The sequence below is a fragment of the Balaenoptera physalus genome, assembly GCF_965194825.1.
Source record: "Balaenoptera physalus genome assembly, chromosome: 18".
In the NCBI taxonomy this organism is placed as follows: Eukaryota; Metazoa; Chordata; class Mammalia; order Artiodactyla; family Balaenopteridae; genus Balaenoptera; species Balaenoptera physalus.
Genome location: NC_138899.1, coordinates 71,736,256 through 71,757,634, shown reverse-complemented (window position 1 = coordinate 71,757,634; position 21,379 = coordinate 71,736,256). Strand labels below are relative to the sequence as shown.

The window sequence follows — 21,379 nt, the reverse complement described above, 5'->3', positions numbered from 1 at the left end:
ACGGAGAAAACTTATATACATACTGCTAAAGTGAAAGAAGGCAATTTGAGACTGCTACATACTGTATGATTCTAACTATATGACATCCTGGAAAAAACAAAACTACGGAGACAGAAGATCAGTGGTTGCCAGGAATTCAGGGGGAGGGATAGAGACACGAATTGGTGGCGCACAGGGGATTTTCAGGGCGATGAAACTATTCTGTATGACACTATAATGGTGGATATATATCATGATATATTTGTCAAAACCCACAGAATGTACAGTAGAAAGAGTGAACCCTAATGTAAACTATGGACTTCAGTTAATAATGTATTAATATTGATTCATCAATTGCAACAAATGTACCACATTAATGAAAGATGTTAATAATAGGGAAAATAGTGTTGGGGTGGGGAAAGAGGGAAATGCGTTATTTGGGGACTCTGTCCTGTCCTTTCCACCCAGTTTTTCTGTAAACCTGAAACTGGACTAAAAATAAAGCCTATTAATTTAGAAATATATTTTAAAAACCACATATAAACCAAAAAAAAAAAACCAAACAAAAATAAGAGCTCCACATTTATGAAGAATGTGAGGGAGGTAGATGAGTTGTAAGAATCAAAGGAAGGGAATCGATTTGATTCAAGGACAGTGTGGCCCCACTTTTTATGTCTATAAGCAAGGTAGACTATCGTATCATGACTTCAGGATTAGAAATACACATACATATATACGTCTTCAACTCCCAGGGGAACACAAAAAGATATCAAAACTATCAGAATTAAATGAATACTTCTTGAGAAACCCAACTCTTAAGAAACCCAACTTTAATATTCTTTCAAAAATTACAGTTGCAATGGCCTTAGGGCATATAAAGGTTCTACTGTTTAATTTAGTACTTGCTAACCCAGTTTAAATAAGTAGAATTTTATTACAATACATCATAAACACAAATGAGAAAATTTTCTGGACAATTAATTTTTATTTATTTATTTTATTTTACTTTATTTTTTTAACATCTTTATTGGAGTAATTGCTTTACAATGTTGTGTTAGTTTCTGCTGTATAACAAAGTGAATCAGCTATATGTATACATATATCCCCATATCCCCTCCCTCTTGCGTCTCCCTCCCACCCTCCCTATCCCACCCCTCTAGGTGGTCACAGAACACTGAGCTGATCTCCCTGTGCTATGCAACTGTTTCCCACTAGCTACGTATTTTACATTTGGTAGTGTATATATGTCCATGCCACTCTCTCACTTCGTCCCAGCTTACCCTTCCCCCTCCCTGTGTCCTCAAGTCCATTCTCTACATCTGCGTCTTTATTCCTGTCCTGCCCCTAGGTTCATCAGAACCATTTTTTTCCTTTTTTTTAGATTCCATATATATGTGTTAGCATATGGTATTTGCTTTTCTTTTTCTGACTTACTTCACTCTGTATGACAGACTCTAGGTCCATCCACCTCACTACAAATAACTCAATTTTCTTTCTTTTTATGGCTGAATAATATTTCATTGTATATATGTGCCACATCTTCTTTATCCATTCATCTGTTGATGGACACTTAGGTTGCTTCCATGTCCTGGCTATTGTAAATAGTGCTGCAGTGAACATTGAGGTACATGTCTCTTTTTGAATTATGGTTTTCTCAGGGTATATGCCCAGGAGTGGGATTGCTGGGTCATATAGTAGTTCTATTTTTAGTTTTTTAAGGAACCTCCATACTGTTCTCCATAGTGGCTGTATCAATTTACATTCCCACCAACAGTGCAAGAGGGTTCCCTTTTCTCCACACCCTCTCCAGCATTTATTGTTTGTAGATTTTTTGATGATGGCCGTTCTGACTGGTGTGAGGTAATACCTCATTGTAGTTTTGATTTACATTTCTCTAATGATTAGTGATGTTGAGCATCTATTCATGTGTTTGTTGGCAGTCTGTATATCTTCTTTGGAGAAATGTCATTTTAGCTCTTCTGCCCATTTTGGTATTGGGTTGTTTGTTTTTTTGATATTGAGCTGCATGAGCTGCTCGTGTACTTTGGAGATTAATCCTTTGTCAGTTGCTTCGTTTGCAAATATTTTCTCCCATTCTGAGGGTTGTCTTTTCGTCTTATTTATGGTTTCCTTTGGTGTGCAAAAGCTTTTAAGCTTCATTAGGTCCCATTTGTTTATTTTTCCATTTCTCTAGGAGTTGGGTCAAAAAGGAGCTTACTGTGATTTATGTCATAGAGTGTTCTGCCTATGTTTTCCTCTAAGAGTTGTATAGTGTCTGGTCTTACATTTAGGTCTTTAATCCATTTTGAGTTTATTTTTGTGTATGGTGTTAGGAAGTGTTCTAATTTCTTTCTTTTATATGTAGCTGTCCAGTTTTCCCAGCACCACTTATTGAAGAGTCTGTCTTTTCTCCATTGTATATTCTTGCCTCCTTTATCAAAGATAAGGTGACCATATGTGTGTGGGTTTACCTCTGGGCTTTCTATCCTGTTCCATTGATCTATATTTCTGTTCTTTTGCCAGTACCATACTGTCTTGATGACTGTAGCTGTATAGTATAATCTGAGGTCAGGGAGCCTGATTCCTCCGGCTCCGTTTTTCTTTCTCAAGATTTCTTTGGCTATTCGGGGTCTTTTGTGTTTCCATGTGCCTTCCAGGCACAACGTTTGGACCAGAGAGACTCCCCAGCACCTGCAGGAGCTCTGGGGCAAGGCGCCCTGACACTGTGACTCTGATTAGGACGATGAGGAGTCCATGAGCCCTGGGAACTGCAGGACAGATGGTGTGAGCGGAAACCCCTTAGGATGAGCCTGGACAATTAATTTTTAAATTAGCCTTTTCCTCATGCCCATTTTCCCCATAATTTAGCTTTTGAGAACAGAAGGTTGATAGTCAGACTATTTCAGTTTTTATCAGTCCTTCATTAGAACTCCCGTCCTAGAATATAATGGTTATAGAAGAAATTCTCTGTAGTCACCCAAAGCTTTCCCCACCATAATCCCATAGGAGATCTGTAAAACTCTAAAAACATTTGAAAAAATTTCAAATCAATGTATTTTTAGTGTATCGTTGGACTCCCAATGGACCCAAGATCAATTCTGTAGTTGTTTTGGTAGTTAGTTATTATAATAGGGTAACCCTGTTACAGCCTACATAAAAATAAGGGTTTACTAACAATATCCTTTTGAATTTGTTAGGTCTCAATGAGAGTTTATTTCTATTGCATTGTCAAGCTGGTATTTCAATTTATGTACTCTTCATCCCATTTACAAATATGGTACATAATTTTGAACTATGAATATTTATAATACAAAGTAACTGATTTATTTTACAGAACAACTTAGGAGGAATTAATTATTTTTAAAGATAAAGCACTTCATGGAAAAGATAATAACATATATTGAAAATGTATGATTTGATGAAGAGCTGCATTTGATTACAACAGTGCTAGGCACATACATATGAATAGGTATTTATAGAATGAAAGACTGGATGAGTGAACGAATATGTATTCATAAATTTAACAAAAACAATAAGGGAAGGTTACTAACATTTATTGAGCATCTACTATGTAGAGGCATTCTTTGTACATTGTCATATAACCGTGCAGCCAATTATCATCACACAGGCAATTAAAGATGAGAAAACTGAGACTGAGAAAGGTTAAGTAAATTGTCCAAGGTTACATAGCTATTAAGTAGCAAAGCTGGAAAGCAAACTTGGAAGTGTTTTTGACCTTTATTCTCATACTTTTATTTATCCTGTGTTGCCTCAGAGAGATGACTATGGAGATCTGAACATTTAAAATTATGACATTCTCGGTGGGGAGGTGGTGGTGGTGGGATGAATTGGGAGATTGGGATTGACATATATACACTAATATGTGTAAAATAGATAACTAATAAGAACCTGCTGTATAAGAAATAATAAAATAAAATTTAAAAAAATAATAAATAAAAATATGACATTCTCAAATATGGGTTTAAAAAAAAGCCCTTTCTTCCCCAAGTTTTGGCGACTGCTCTTTGCCCAGTAGAATAAGGTTGAATTAAGAATATGCTAACAGTCCTTACAATATTGCAGACAGCCCTGACTCTTCTCTGGTTCCACATAGCAGATGGACTCCAGTGTCCAGAGTGCCCTGAGATGGGCCCTCAACCTAACCTCTTTTTCAGGAAAGTTTCTGACTAAGCTATGAGAAACATTTTCATTTTCAAAGAGAAACTCACTCATCTACATCTACTTCTAACTGATGTGAAACAAGAAGCGGGATCACATTTCTCATATCCTTTGCCCAATTTCAGCTTCCACCAATTCATCAAACTTTTCCTGGAAAGGTCAGCACAGTGGGGATGAGCAGAGATAGTTTTTTCAGCCTCACCTCCTCTAACCCACTCCTTTTTGCCCTGAAGATTTTCTGTGAACTGCCTGTTTGAGATGCTGTTCAAAACTCATTAATTCATAGACCTAATGACACAAGGAAGATGGTTCCAGTTGCTTCGTGGTTTCTTTTGCTAGTTGAAGTCAGTAGAATTTACTTTACAGAAGCTGTCACTGTTAGTCAACTTTAATAATTCATAGACCCACTGATAGTCACAGATCTGTCATAATCCAAACTGGCACGTGGAAACAAACACTGTTAATGGTGTGAACCTATGAACCCTGATTAACTCATCTGCATTAAGGGTTGGCATTTTATGCGAAGCTCAAAGGAATGATCGTCCTACCAAAGATACTCTGACTGACATTCCCATTTAGGACCAAAATGTGCCTTACTTCCCACTTTTCTTTTAGCCCTGGGTGCTTGAGCGTCTTCCTAGTCTTTGCACGGCTTCATCTCAGACCTTTGATGGCTCCAATGGTTGAGTCTACACTTTCCCTGCATTTTGATAAATAGGCTTTTCCCTGTTTTTATACTCCAGCCTCAGTCAGCCTCTAACCATGCTAAATAATTACCTTGGCTGCTTCCTATTCTCTTTCCTGATGTTTAGGAAAAGGCCTAAGCATCATTAACCCTAGAAGTCCCAGAAAATCAACCAATGCATCCATTTCCTTGTTCGGGCCCTACTGCAGTGAATTTCAGCAACTTTTGTCTTCAAACCACATATCACTGCACCCAAATGTGGATAAACAAAATGTGGCACATACATAAAATGGAAGATTATTCAGTCTTAAAATGAATGAAATTCTGGTATATACTACAAAGTGGATGAACCCTGAAGACATTATGCTAAGTGAAATAAGCCAGACTCAAAAGGGCAAATACTGTAGGATTCCACTTATATGAAATGTACCTAGGGTAGTCAAATTCATAGAGACAGAAGATAGAATGGTGATTGTCAGGGTTTGGAGGAAGGGAGTGAGGGAGCTAGTGTTATGGGTACAAAGTTTCAGTTTGGGAAAATAAAAAATTTCTGAAGATGAGTGGTAGTGATGGTTGCCCAATAATGTGAATGTACTTAGTGCTACCAAACTGTACACTTAAAAATGGTTAACACGGTAAATTTTATGTTATATATTTTTTACCATAATAAAAAATAAAACATGAAAAAATCAAATAAAAATACAACTGGAAATCACTGAAGTTACTTAAGAAAATAGTATTTAAGAAAAGCAATTTTGTTATTGCATTAATAAATATTCTAAAATAAAAGAGAGAGAGAAGAGATTCACATATTAAACTCCATGTTTTATCAGGGCAGAAGTGAGGCCACAAGAGATTAAAATTCTGAGTTATGAAAACTAGTTAATAGGGGAGCTAAAACTAGCACTCCCTGATCTGTGACTCCCAAACCAGAGCCTTTCTATTCCCACAGAGCTACCTCCCTTTCTTTTTAGTAATAGTTGACATTTTTGATACATAGTCCTTAGAAGAAGGGAGGGATGGCTAATCGTCCAACAGAAATATTATTGGTTTTCCAGTTCTCAATATTGCATTACTTTCAGCTGAATAACATTCCCAGATATGCTGACATCATTTGACAGCCAAAATAAGGAATCTTGACCAACATGCCACTTAGTGGAAGAGCCAGATGTTAGATGAGCGCAAGGACCAATTATCTGATCCTTTTAGTCCTATTAATTAGTTGATAAACCAGATATCCAAAGTTGTGCAACATATTTTGGTGAAGGGTGGCCACAGTAGGTTTATGAACAGGATGTATGAATTCAAGCATCTGCATTGCCCTCTGAGGGAGTTTCCCCTCTCCCATCCTACCTTGGGTGAACCTGCTCTGACATTAGCTTTCACTTGAGACTCCTGGCAATCACCCAGAATCTATGCTTGTGACAGCAGTAATGTTCTGCAATTCTCCCTATTTGGTCAATTTTCATATAGTGTCAGACACTTTCCTTGTAGTTAAAATCTTGCAGCACTGGAGTCTTCATCTGACTATGTACCATTGGTAATGGAATTATCTAAAGATTCCATGTCTAGAAGCCAGGCATCATGTGAATTGCTTTATCATCCTGTCTCTAAACCTAACATCAGTCTTGCAAAATGGGCTGGATTATTTTCATTTTGAAGATTATGAAACACTCAGATTAAAATAGTTTTATCCAATTCCTTATAAACAGCTACCTGTATACCCTTAAGTTCTTCCGCTTCTCACGCATTACAATCATTGCTGGCCCGTAAACGTTTCTTCAGTGCTTCTAACTCCAGATCATTCAGATCTTTTCTCTACACTACACCTGTCTAGATTGGTGCTTCTCAAACTTTAATGTGCACCTTTAGTATTACCTGCATGTCTTGCTAAATGCAGATTTTGATTCAGTAGGTCTGGAATGGAGCCTGAGATCCTGCATTTCTAACATTTTTCAGATGCTGCCAGTGAGGCTAATTCTCAGACCATAGTTTGAGAAGCAAGATTCTAGAACTGTGCTTCCCAATATGGAAGCCTTTAGCTACATATGGCTGTTAAGCATTTGAAATGTACTAGTCTGAATTGAGATGTACAGCAAATGTAAAGAACACACTGGATTTTGAAGACTTAGTCTAAAACAAAGAGTGTAAAATATCTCATAATTTTTATATTGATTACATGTTAAAATAATACTACTTTGGACATGTTGGGTTAAATATAATGCATTATTAAAATCAACATTACCCATTTCTTTTTTTTTCTTTTAAATTGACTACCAGAAAACTGCTGGCTAGGCAGTGAGTTCCTGAAATTCTGAGTTTATATCTTTATTGTATAAGACTGTATCTTATTCCTCTTTGTTTTCACAGCCCCTAGGGAAGTATCTGCCTTCTAATAGATTCTTAGTGATGGGCACTGAATAATTATGAACCTGAAAATCTGCTATGACTTTGTATGTCTCAAAGTGCTTAGCATGATGCATTTTAAAAAGAAGCGCCTAAATTAAGGTATGGGTCAGTCCCAGCCAACCTCAATGCATTGATCACTGTATTCTTGAGCTGCCTGACCTGCTGTCCTCTCTGCTAAGGGAATTCTCCATAACTGTAATAGAAACCTAATCAAAACATAATTAGGAAGGCAAACTGCTATAAAAAGCCATCATATAATGCATTCCAACAAGAGATTTGGAGATTATCTGCACCACTGGTTTCCTCCTTTAGGATAATTAAAAGTTGATTGAAAGAGAGTTGCTTAAAAATAAAGAAGGTTACTGCTTCTCTTTCAGTACCATTGTCGTGATTGAAATGAGGAATTTGAGAAAGCCCTTGGCTAGAAGTAAGAGACATATTCCAAATGTTATGTCAAAAAGGATTTAAGAAACATTTACTTATCTTCAATTTGAGGCTCAAGGATCACTGCCTTCTAATGTACTTACTGGTAAATCTTAATGCATTCATTTATTCTTTACTGACTCACTTTCTCACTCACTTATTTACCCCCTCACTTAACTCACAGGCTTACTCCTTCAACCAGCAATTTATAGAGCACTAGAGCACCTACAATAAGTCAAGTGCTGGTGACCCGGGATTCATAAGGCAGTCCAGTGCAGGAAACAGACACATATAACTTCTTAAATAAAAATGGGTCTCCAGACCATTCTCTTTCCCTGCTAATTTTAATTTCTGAATAGATCTGGTAATTAGTTTAATATTTTGACCATTCATACATAAGTATTACTATTCAGTTTGGAAAAAAATAATTTTAAGTCCTCAAAGCATTTTGAAGGGGCATTAAACATTCCTAGTCCTGAAGATGCTTTGAGGACTTAAGATTATTTTTTTCCAAACTACAATTTTTTTTAAAAAAAGTTCCTGGAACTTGTATAACAGAGCAATATTATGGAAAAGAGTCCCTTAAAATTTAACATATGCAATTTTTGTAGTCTAATAAAGTTTGGAATTTTGTGTTCATTTCATTTTTAAGACATGCCTGACTCCTGTCAGTAGCATCCTCCTTCAAGAGCTTTCAGCGTGCTCTCGCCTCATTTGCCCTAGAGCTGCAGGGGTTCACTGCAAGGCATGGGCAGATACATTAGTCAGAATCCACATCTCAGGGAACTCTAGCCTGTCATTCACTGCATCCATCCACTCTGAATTCCGGGTGGTAAGGTCCAGCTAATATTGAGTGTCTGAAGTAACACTGTAGACTTTTAAAGAAAATTCTCACAGTTGGAACTTTATCTTATTTATAATGTTAAAAAAGAGAATGAAATGCCAATTAGAAAACTCATTTTCAGTTAAAAAATGCTTTTTTGCCTGTGTTATTCATATATCAGTGGATCTTAATGGGATCATATGTCTCCTACTAGAATATAAGTTCTTGGGTGGCAAAGGTCTTGTCTTTTTCCACATGGTAGTGTTCAGTAAGGTTTTCCACCGTGTGCTCAGTATGGCTTTCTAAATTGAAACGGTATCTATGACAACATAAGCTAGGCATGATGGAAGGGAAAGGCATTAGTATTTCTAAGTCTCATTTCACCACTGTCATCAGAACAAATTTAACAGTTCTTTCTCAGAAAAATAATAATCTATTTGATATCCCATTGTATTCACGTTCTGAGAGAAAAATGATTCTGTTCATTTTTCAGGAGCTACACATGGCTGTGTGTATGAGGAGCTCCCTGTAGCCAGGCTTCATATGACAGTCATTAATCTAGTGATGACTTTGGAACAGGAAAAAATTAATTTCTTGCTCTGAGATAGAGAAAAAAAAGAAACATAAAAATCTATTATTTGGACAGCTTTAAGCTCTGACCTACTTAAGAAAGCTAATGCAGTAGTGATGTTCATTCATTAGTTAAAATTTTTTCAGTATGCATTTTATATTAATTGTATATTTTATATTCATATTATGCATTAGGCTTGGATGTCCATATTACTAATATTAGTAATTAAAGATCAGCCAGCAGCCTGCTTTTTAGCAACGTGGTTTTGAATCATAGGAAGCCAACATCTGGCATATAATTTGTCATCTATGCTGAAGATTCCCACCCCCCCAAACTTAATCAGAATTAGTTCACTTTATTTTAGTTAAAAAGCAACAAAGCCAAATGGTTTGAGACCAGTGTGTAGATTTTTAAAATTTGACCTTAAAAGATGGTTTTTTAGGTATTCATGCATATGGATCAAATCTCCTTTGTTATTCAAAATATAAAAATTTTTAAAGTTTGCATCAGTTTTCAAGCCGTTGTTTTATATCATATGTTTAATTCATTTGTTTTTTGCCATAATTTACCCCAAAACCCAAAAGGTTGTTTCAGACCTGAGATCAGGAGGGACTGAGAATCATAAGACGATTAGAAAGAAACACTGTGTGGCTTAGGAGACTGATAATGGGATAGAACTCTAAGGCCTCATGCCCTTGCCAGGGATTAACTGTTTACAGGAAATGGGAGATTCCAGACATCTGAGGTGCCCTGATAATCCAACACTTTGGAACTAGAATATCTTTTGAGGACTTAAAAGAATCATTTTATAAGGAGAGCAAAAAAGAAATTAAATACTTTTTTAAGATCATAGGACTTCTTAATAGCTAACTCCTGATTCCTTCCCAGGCCACTTTTTTGTCATCAGGATGCACTGAGAACTTGAGAAACTTAATGCATTGAAAAAATTTTGTTTGTTGAGGAAATTTTCAATGAAATTCAACAAATGTTTATTGAGTACTTTCTACCAAGTAGAGCTAATGCAGCCCTAAAGCCCAGCCCTTTCAAAAAGTTCTGCCTTGTATATGGGCTGGAGTGGATTGGAAAGAGGCAGGAGGACTAGATTGGGAATGTTTGGGCTCAGAACATCATAGAGGATGGAAGGCCAGTGGGACTAGGGAATGGTGATGGGCAGCTGATAGAGAGATGGGAAGATTCCAGAGGTGCTCAACAGCACAAGGGGTCAGCATTCCAGGGCTGAGGATCTGACATGTGTGTAAACCATGGCACTGACTTTCACCGGATTATGGAGTGGAAAATGTTCACTTTCCTTAAACTCTCAGGACCTAACCTGAGCTTTTCCACTCCCTCTGTACCCACAACCTCCAAACTCTCCTCTGGAATAATTAGACCCACATGATATCCAGGTGCAGATTCAGCCCTGTGCCAGCCTTGCCTAACTCAGGAAGGCTTTAAGAAGCCATGTTCAATTCCAAGGGGTCACAGCATAAGTTTCTACATTCTCTGAACCTGAGCTCCAAATACCAATGACAGTCTCCTTGTTCCTGAGACCAGCCATTCTTAAACTGCCTCCCAACCCCCAACGTGTGTCTCAGTCTCTGGATTGAATTCCTATGTCAGGATTCACCTGCCCAGGACGTCTTATCTCTCTAGAGATAGGATCAGTCCCTATCTCTCTTATCCAAAACTGACAGAATCCCTGGGGGTGAATAGCTGCCTGGGCTCTTCAGGTAGCACCTGCTTGTATTCCTGTGATGCCTTTCCATCCAGCTTTGAAGATACCCACTATGTTCTGAGCCTCGCATGGGTTTTAGGTTCAGCAAGACCTACCTACTAGGTACTACTTGAGGTCTCATGTGAAGTACTGACTCTGCCAAGGCTCTTTCTACCATAATTAATTATCTCATTTCTGGTTGCATCACAAGATCCCACAAAAAGTAAAATAACCTATAGAGTATAATTTGCTTAAACGATAAAATGTAGAGTTTGTTTTTCAGCAGACCTTACTAAAATATTAGGATTACTTTTAAAATTATTTATTTTAAAATTTGTGGTAAAATACAAATAAAATTTACTATTTTAACCATTTTAAGTGTCTAGTTTAGTGGCATTAAGTTCATTGATATTGTTGTGCAACCATCACCACCATCCATCTCCAGAACTTTTTTACCTTCCTAAACTGAAATTCCATACCCATTAAACACTAACTCCCCGTTCTCCCTTCCCCTCAGCCCCTGGCAACCACCATTCTACTCTCTGTCTCTATGAATTTGACTGCTCTAAGAACTTCATATGAGTGGAATCATACAGTATTTGTCTATTTATGACTGACTTAGTTCACTTAGCATAATGTCTTCGGGGTTCATCCATGTTAAAGCAGGTACCTGAATTTCCTTCCTTAGTAAAGATGAATAATATTTCATCATACGTATATTCCACATTTTGTTCATTCATCTGTTGATGGTCACTTGCGTTGCTTCCACCTTTTTGTTATTGTGTGTAATGCTGCTAGGAACATGGGTGTACAGATATGGGTCCAAGTGCCTGCTTTCACTTCTTTTGGGTGTATACCCAGAAGTGAAGTGATTTTATGTTTAATTTTTGAGGAAACTCCATACTGTTTTAGAATTAGTTTAAAAATCTGACATTGAACAATAACATCTTGCCACCCTCTCCTCTTTATATATATGTATTTCAGAGATAACAATAAAATGACTCTGAATGCATATATACTGATTGGGGTTGTGAGAGAATGTTTCATTATCTATAAAAGAGAGCTTAAGTGTGTTGAAGTTTGGGCAAATAAGAGTGCATGCAAGCTGAGTAAAAAGTGGAAAACCCCTATCCAGTGAGATCTGAATGTGTGGATCATCTAGAGAACATGTCAACTGTGAAAATCCTGTAAGTGACTTTTATAGCTCCTCCCTGGCATAATACAGTGTTTTATATAAGGATATGATGAGTTGAAAATAAAATGGATCACTAGGTTTAAATGTTTTTTTTAAAAAGTAGACAAATTATAATGAGAGCAGAATTTGAAATCCTTTAAGGTTATGAAGGAAATTGTTAATATCATATAAAAAGTTACCCCTAATTTCAATTATACCTAAGACTTTCTAAAAACATAGTGAAAATCTTCAATCTAACATAAATGAGATGTGCATATATAGATGAACTCTAAACAAATGACTTAATGTGTGTCCTAAAGAACAGATTCACTCAGGGGAACTAAATACCAATTACAGTTTACTGCAAAATAATAAAGAAGTGATCTGGAAAAGTTTTGTTGTGTCAGCATGACACGGATTTTAGCAATTATGGAATGGCCAGATTTAAATCCCAGTGATTTAATCATACCCTAAAATACTGTCCTACAAATTTTGTTTCAAGACAGCCCTGTTAAAACAAACACAGCTTCTATAACAGGGTTTCTACAAACTGTGTTGAAACTTAACTGTTAGAACAGCCCATTCTTTATTCATGTGCTGTTCACTCTTTAGATTATATTTCTCCCTGGGATTTGTAACCTAAGTGTGAAATCAGATGCTCTTCCATGTATTATGAAATTGACTCAAGTCCAAGGACAGTCAGCAAATCATTATATAATGTGTGAATTGATAGTTTGTTCTAAGCTGTGATTTATAAAGCAAGTGGTTACTCTTGTCATTAGGGATTGCCTGAACATGGAGACAACATGTATTCATCATAGAAAATGGAAAAGTTATATTTGTTTCAATCATCTCGTTTCAAAAGCTAACTGTTGGTGTCTTCAACATTCCTATCATGGGCAGAAAGCCCCAAGTAAAAGAGTTAAATCATGAAATTATATTTATATCCTTTAAAAAAGTGCCTTATTCTACTAAGCTTCATTATATCATGGTTTAGGTCATGAACCCACACAGTGATGTAAATGACATAATGGAATGTCTGCAACATATATATCATTACTGACCATTACTCTCATTTGTTTCTATATTCTTGGTTAAGAGAATTATCAAAACTCTTCCCATTTAGTCACACTATCTTTACTCCACTATGTGGTGGGTAGAGCAATAGGCATTGGTGAAATGTAGATAAATAAGATTTGATCCCTGCCCTCAAGAAGCTCAAACTCTAGTCAGGTAGAAGTTGGATGAATGTTAATGGCTATTAGTTGGTAGATTTGAACTATAACATACCTTACAGAAAAATAAATGAGTGTCTGAATAATGGTATTTATTCTACAACTTTTCTTCAACAGTGTGGCTATTAGTCATGCCCTCTTTGTCACTGAACCCCAGCCTCTAGGGCACTCCTGACATGGCCATCAAGGGGCTCCTCTTTTCTCCCCTGGCTGACATTAGTGTTTTTTTCCTGAAAACATCAGTTACTTTATTAAAATTCTGCCCGGTTGGAAACACAGCTATCTCTGCTTCCACTTCTTGGGGAGGGGGAGCGGGCAGGCAACAGGGAGCCCAGAGTCTTCAGGAAGAGAGGAGTCTCAGTTTCTTCCTGCTAAGCCGTTTCTTTTACTCCCAGAGATTTTGTACCTATAACCCACTCACACAGCTCCCTTTGAACTTAGTCCTCCCTGGAACTATCACATAGTGAAAGAAAAACCTGGTTTGATGGGTGTGAAATTTCCCTAGGAACTTTTGATTTTAGGATAGAAACAAAAGGATAGAGCGTAGAGGACCAAATTTTGAATCAAACTCTATCCTCAAAGGTGTCTGAAGGAAAATCTCATAGTTGTGCCCTTAGGCTCCAACTCAAATGAATGATTTTAGCCCATTTAGTTTATTAATGTCTCTTTGTTCATTCATCTATCCCATTAATACTATGTTTTATTATAATGATTTGCATATGCATTTATCACCCCTTTTAAGACCAAGGTCCTCAAGTGTAGAAATAGTGGTGGTATAATATAATGCGAGAGAAAAAGTCTTAGCTTTTTCATAATTTCCATCAGTAACTTCTCCCCTTTTTTTGATATGAACATAACTGATATTTTCTCAGTCTTATGAAACGAATGAGTAAAGACATCTTCAAAAAAACTTTGCCAATTTTTAATTGACCTGTAACATATAATCTAAGTAAAAAAAACTTCATCTGAAATGCAAACAGCTTCATGACAAATCTCTTAGCTCCAAAATTGTCATTCCTAAACTTCTAGATAGAAATTCTGGAGGTACCAATAATCAGGAGCTGGGTCTTTTTCATCTTTGGGTCACTAAATTGTAAATCCATGCCAAGAAAGCAGTAACCCTCCTTAAATGTTTCCTGAATGATTCATGATCATAAGAAATATGCATCTCAAGATCTTTCTTTCTTTTATAGCAAGTTAAGGAAATATTCACAACTTATGATGTAAGAAAGTTTCTGGCAGTGATATCTGCAAGGAGGGAATTTTAAATGTGGAAACTTTAATAAAAAATCATCCAGTGGTTTCTCTTTTGACTTCCCTTGAGAAACAGCTGCATCCTTGTTCTATTGTGCTTTTATTTCAAGCATCCTGACCCAAACTAAGTTTATTTTTTGCTCTCATTAATTTATTTGAAAAGCAGCAATTAAGGAAACATTGCATGCCAGCCTTAAAACTTTTTCACATGTTCCATGAACTCCCTCTGCACTGATTATACTCATAGCACTAGAACTAGACCCTTTCCTTTAAGGAGCCCAAAGGCTTCCAAAGAAAAACATCTCAAACTCTTTTCTTTAGCTTGATATCAGGTGAGAAGTTTGAGGATTTCAGCAACACCCTTAAAAAAGATTCCTACCCCTTTTTTCTTTTATGTACATTTCTCTATTTTCATTAGTTACTTAATAACATTGTTCATCAGTTTCCTTATTAATAAATAAAAACTTCATTCCTGGAAGCTCAGATGAAGATTATTGGCTCTACCCTCTTCATTAAGCTTTTGGAAGACACCATGGACAAATAATCCTAAATTACTGTGCTTTGCAAACATTTTCTACAAGCAGGTCTTTTTATGGAGGAATTTAGATCAAAAGCAACATTTTAAAGAAGTATTGCACAGTGACTGCTGAAGTAGCAATGAGAGAAAGACAGACACAGAGAAACCCAATGACAGAGAGAGAGAGAGGGAGAGGGAGAAGACTCCTCTTTTTAACACAATGCCAGCTTATAAATGTGGAAGGAATGGATAGAACTAAGAAAATCACCATTTTGCAACTCTCAGTATTAATACATGATTCTGGCAAGATCAGGATCAACAGTGGTTGCTAAAATGATTGCCTGAAAAGTTGTGAAACTGAATATTTACATGATCTGAAAGTTTCACAATGCTCATTATTTACAAATCACAAGTGAAAATGTACCTTTATGATGAAGAGCTCTGCTAATCATCATCTTAACTAGGTGATCAAACAGCCTCACAAATAGGGAAACCACCTGATTCATTTGTTTTCACCTGATTTTGTTTGATGTGATATAATAAGTATACAATGTCACCTATGTAATTTTCTTGGTAAAAATGTTTAGCCTATATCAAATTATGAAGAAACAGTATACAAATTTAGGGTGTGGGACATTCCAGAAGATACTAATCTGGGCTCAAAAAACATCAATGTCATGGAAAACAGAATAGGGAGAAGACTTCTCCAGATAAAAGTGATTAAAAAGACCAAACCAAACCAAAAAAAGAAAGAAAGATAAAAAACAAATGTGTAGTGCAAATCTTAATTGGATCCAATATTTAAAAAATCTATGAAAGAGTATTAAGACAATTGGAGAAATTTAAATATAGACTGTGTTAGATGATAGTCAATTTACTTAATTTTCATGGGTAGTTGATGGCATTTTGGGTATAAGATTATATATAATAAGATATAATATAAAATAAGAAAGTATTCATGACTTGCTATTTCTTATAGTTCAGCATAAAAATGCATATATACACACACATATACATACAAAAAAAGCAAATGTGGGACTTTAAGAATCCACCTGCCATTGCAGGGGAAGAATGGTTAAGAATCAGCCTGCCATTGCAGGGGACATGGGTTCGATCCCTGGTCCGGGAAGATCCTACATGCTGCGGAGGAACTGAGCCCATGCGCCACAACTACTGAGCCTGCGCTCTAGAGCCCGTGAGCCACAACTACTGAGCCTGCACACCACAACTACTGAAGCCCGCGCGCCTAGAGCCCGTGCTCCGCAACAACAGAAGCCACTGCATGAGAAACCCCTGTGCCGCAACGAAGAGTAGCCCCTGCACAGCAGCTAGAGAAAGCCCACACACAGCAACAAAGACCCAACGCAATAAAAAATAAATTAAAATACAAATTTTTTTAATTAAAAAAGGCACAAATGGATAAAATGTTTATTTGTGAATCTAGGTAAAGGATATATGCTATTCATATTCTGTTTTCTCTCTAGGCTTAAATTTTTTTAAAGTGAAAACTAGAGAGAAACAAGGAAATTATATATAAACTCTGACCAAAAGCATTATAATCAGTTAATTATGTAATAAAGATTATAAATCAGCCTTAAAAAAACCCTTTTTTTTCCTGGATCTGCCATTTAACAGGCCTGTGACCTTAAGTGGATCTCTTAACCTCTGAGTGAATTTTTCTAATCTATAAAATGGGGAGATGATGCTCATAAAAAAAGGTCAAAGACCAAGGCTTTATGCAAACTTGTGTTTGAATATCTTCCTCTATGTGCTATGGTATGAAAGGAGAAAATACTCACATTATTATCACTCTCCTCTCATCCCTTTCCTTTCTCAAGTAAAACTTGGATCAAAAAGAGGAAAAAATCACTAGCATTCTTCATTTTTCAATAAAATGGAAATTCTACTCTTTGGTGGATGATTGCCATGTTGCAGTTCAGGAGACAGTAGAAAATTGAAGGTTAAGAAACTGGAAAATTGTTGTTGCCATTACGATCACTTCTATTTGTTGCATCACGATAGAGAATAAGGGTTAAACTCAATTAACCATTTTTCCCATGTTTCAAATAATGTTTTTTGCTCTGTTGTGGCCTGACCCTTGATGTCTGTTGCTAGGAAACCTGGAAGGCTCTTTTAGTCCTCATGGAAACCATGCTTAATGTAATCACTTTGGCTGAGTCTTTATTGGCTGTTGGCTTGATGCCAACTCAAGGACTGGTCACCTCAAACCCTTGCAAGGTAGACTAGTAGTGGAAGCTGTGTTAGCCCTAGGGGCATCGTGGAAGTGCTTCAGGGGCTTCCTGGGGGCGGGAGAGAGTGGGGTGGGGGCAATACCACTTTCTTCTTCAACAGAATTATTCCACTTTGATCTACTTTAATGTTAGACTCCATTTGAAGAAAATGCTTTACTGGAAGAGAGGAATTTTTTTTAAAAAAGCCCTGACCTAATCTACCAAAAAAGAAAGTTGAATCTCTGAGAAGTGACTTGCCCAAAGTTACACAGCTCATAAACACCAAGGCTGTGGATTAAGCTGGTTCTTCTGACTAAATTGCTTTCCATTATCTCACACTTCCTGTTACTAGGACTGAACACACAGTTTAACTACACATACAATAGCAATGTTTAAAGATAATATGAGATATCATGAACAATGCTCCATGCTAATGGATTTGCCAAGTTTGACAAATGGATGATTTCCTAGAACAGTGCTAGCACAGTGTGGTCAGCTGACCAGTCAGTGAACTATTTGTTACCAGCCTGCAATGAAGTAAATACAGAAATTGAGAGTAAGTGCTTAGAACCTGAGAAAGCATTTTTTATATGGCTGCAACATACAAGCACATAATTTTGTATTTTATGAAAGTTTTGGTCTGTGATGAATTAGAAAACCATAACTTAACAAAACTGATGCAAGAAGAAAATAGAAAATCTAAACAGTCCTATAGCCATTTATGAAAATGGATCAATGGGTCAAAATCTAACTCCTTTAAAAATCCTCCAGTCCAAAATGGTTTATATGCAAGTTTCCCCAAATTTCCATTGAATGGATCATATCTATTTTATATAAACTCTCCCAGAGATCAGAACAACAAGAAAAGTAACAACTCATTTTATGAGGTTAGTGTAATCTCATACCTAAACTGTCAAGGACAGTTCATGAAAAGAAAACAATAGGCCAATCTTACTGATGACTATAGATACAAAAATTCTAAGTAAAATATTAGAAAATCAAGTTCTACATATATTATGATTAAATATTAAATTTGGAAATTGTATTAACATGTTACAGCATTAACAGATAAAAGGGGGAAATAACAAATGATTACTTTGATAAAGAGAAGACAGTGTATAAAAACAAAAAAAAAATCATGAAAAGAGAAAAATTACTAGCCATTAGAAAAGAAAATATTCTTAAAAGTTATCTTAAATCCATTATAAATGTCAACATCAAAAATGAAAACAAAGCATGCTCTAAAGCCAGGAATGAGAATGTTTTCCAGCTATCATTGTTTCTTTTCTGATGGTGCAAATTGGAGGTGGGGGAGGGGACACAGTTATACTGATTGGAAAGGCATAACAAAACTTTCATCATTGGTATGATTGACCACACAGAAAATCCTGAAATATGCAAATTATTGGAACAAATAAGGAATTTTGGATTTTATCAAAGCTACTGTATAGAATGTGAAAATATCATTTGCATTAGTATAAATGAGCAACAAATAATTAGACAATATAATTGTAAAAGATACAACTTACATTAATAACTAAATTGGTAAACTGTCTAGAAATAAATCTTACAAAAATGTGCAATATTTCTAAAGAAAACATTTTTAAAAGTTTATTGAAAGATATAAACGAAGACCTTGTTAATAGATCCATTGTTTTCATGTATGAAAACACTCAGTATTATGAAGATATCAATTCTCTCTAGATTAATTCATAAATTCAATATAATTGCAGTCATATTCTCACCAGGATTTTCTGAAGAACTGGACAAGTTGATTCTGCAATCTTAGGGAAGAGTAAAAGGTCAACAAAAGCCAAGAAAATCTAGAAGAAAGAAAAGTAGGGAAAGGAAGAAAAGGAAGATCAAGATAGAAATAATTTATTTATAATAAGACTTTTAATAAAACTACTGTAATTTTAAAAGTATAGTACTTGTTCAGAGATGGAAAAGTTGATCAATGAGAGCATCTGAAAACATACCCCAAAATATAAAGAAACTTGGAATATGACAGGCAATATTATAAATCAGTGGGGAAAGGGTAGACTTTTCAACAAATAGTATGGGCCAATTGATTATATATATGGAAAAAGATAAAATTAAGTTGCTATGTCATGACACACAAATTCACATTCCCAGATGGCTTAAAGACTGAAATTAAAAAAAAAAAAAACTTAGAAAAAACATGGAAGATGTATTTATTCAAAGGCTTGGGTTTGTGGGAGTGGAGAGTATAATAAATGTGTTAATAATAAAAAAAAGAAAAACATGGAAGAATCTTTAGGATATAAAGCTAAAGAAAGTTTTTATTTTTACATAATATTGTTTCTTTTTTTATTAATTTTTATTGGACTATAATTGCTTTACAATGTTGTGTTAGTTTCTGCTGTACAGCAAAGTGAATCAGCTATACATATACCTATATATTCTTTTTCTAAAAAAACCACAAAATACCAGTAAATTATACAGAAAAAGATTAATAATTCTAACTACTTTAAAAAACAAATTTTAACTACATTAAAAATTAAACGAAACCATAAAGTGAAAAGTCATAGACTGGGAAAATCTGTGGGAACCACATATAAGTCCCAAATTTGTGAAGAATCCCTACAGTAACACAGTAGAAATGTAGATAAAGCATATGAAGAGGCAATTTAAAAGCAAGAAGCACAAATGGACAATCGCATATGAAAATATGCTCAACTTCACTAGTTACCAGGGAATTGAAAAATAAAACAGTGAGGTACCATTTGAAGCTATCACATTAGCAAAACATAATCTGTTGACCTCAAGTTTTGTTGAAAATGTTAGACATTGCTGGAGGGCTTGTAAATTAGTATAAACTTCTTGGAGATCAATTTGCCATTACTTGGTAAAGTTAAGACTGAACTATGGCTCAGCAATTGTACTTCTGATTTATTGAGTGTTTACCTCAATAAAGACTAGATATATGTGTTAGGATCAATGTACAAGCATGTTCATTGCATTCTTTGTAATAAAAAAAAGTGGGAAAAATGCATGCCCTTGAATAGGAGGCTAGATTTAATTTTTTTTTGAAAGAATATTAAATGATCTTAAGGCTAGATTTACCAATAGTCACAATGATAAACTTCAAAAACATTAGTTTGGGTGCAAAAATAAATTTTTAAAGATATCTAAACTATATCTTTCATGTAACTTTAAACACGCAAGATCATTTTTATATAAATTTTTATGAATAAAAACATATGGGATAAAAGCCCTAAAAACCACATGGGAACGATCCATGCCAACTTCAGGTGGTACCTCCTGGGTAGGAAAGGTTGAAGGTGGAGATTTACTGTATCTTAAAAGTTTTGTTTCTTTAAAAAAAAAAAAAACAAAACAAGATCTGTTTCAAATAATAGTAACAGGTAAACATCATGGTGATGTGTACGAGTGTCATATGATTCGTTGTACTTCAGTTTCATTGTTAAAATGCAGAATTATTCATTTGATTTTGGTTTTTAAAAAGGAAGAGACAGGGAGTGAAAAATCATTTACACTCGGGGACACAGCCCTGGTCAATTCTGCCGAGCCTGGACTGAGCTCAGGTTTTTCACCAGAGGACCTGGCCGAGCCTGGCTAGCATTGGCTGGCAATTGTCCCTTAGGAACCTGGCGTGGAAAGCACCTGCTGAGGGGACCGCTGAGCCCTCTGCCTCTGCTCCTAGCAGATCAGCTCTGTCCTCCTCCTCTGGGGAGACCTGGAAGGCCTGATACCAGAGTGAAGGAAAGGACACAGAGCTGGCACAAAGATTTGTGGCCAGATACCAAAACACACAGGAAGTTATAAGAGAAAAAGCATTCTGTTTCAACTCCACCTATTGACCTTTTGTGGGTGAGTTTTCGGTGAAACAGCAACATCTTCTGAATACTCAGAGGGATGGCTTTGTAACCTGGGGGAAAGACGCAGCTTCTAAATATAATTGATGTAGCTTTCCTGCCTTCATTCTTCATTCGGGGTATCCATTTTCCACCACATAATCTTCCTATTGTCCACACTGATTCCTGTTTGGTTTGGCAGGGTTAACTGCTGGCAGGGCTCCTCAGTGCTGAATTCTCCATCCTCCACTGTGCAGGGGTTACTGAAATAACAGCAAGCTTTCCCTCACTCTCCAGAACAGGAGCCAAGTGCGACACAAATTGTGAAACTTGCTTCTGGTTACCA

General features: G+C 36.0%; 1 long non-coding RNA gene across 1 annotated transcript in view; it reads right to left on the bottom strand.

The window, feature by feature from the left end:
• Nucleotides 1-4,672: 4,672 nt before the first annotated feature.
• LOC309647904 overlaps nt 4,673-21,379 on the bottom strand; it is a 33,728-nt gene continuing 17,021 nt past the window's right edge. Inside the window, exon 2 of the long non-coding RNA XR_014256383.1 lies at nt 4,673-21,296. This is a non-coding gene — a long non-coding RNA (uncharacterized lncRNA). The remainder of the gene's footprint in view (nt 21,297-21,379) is intronic.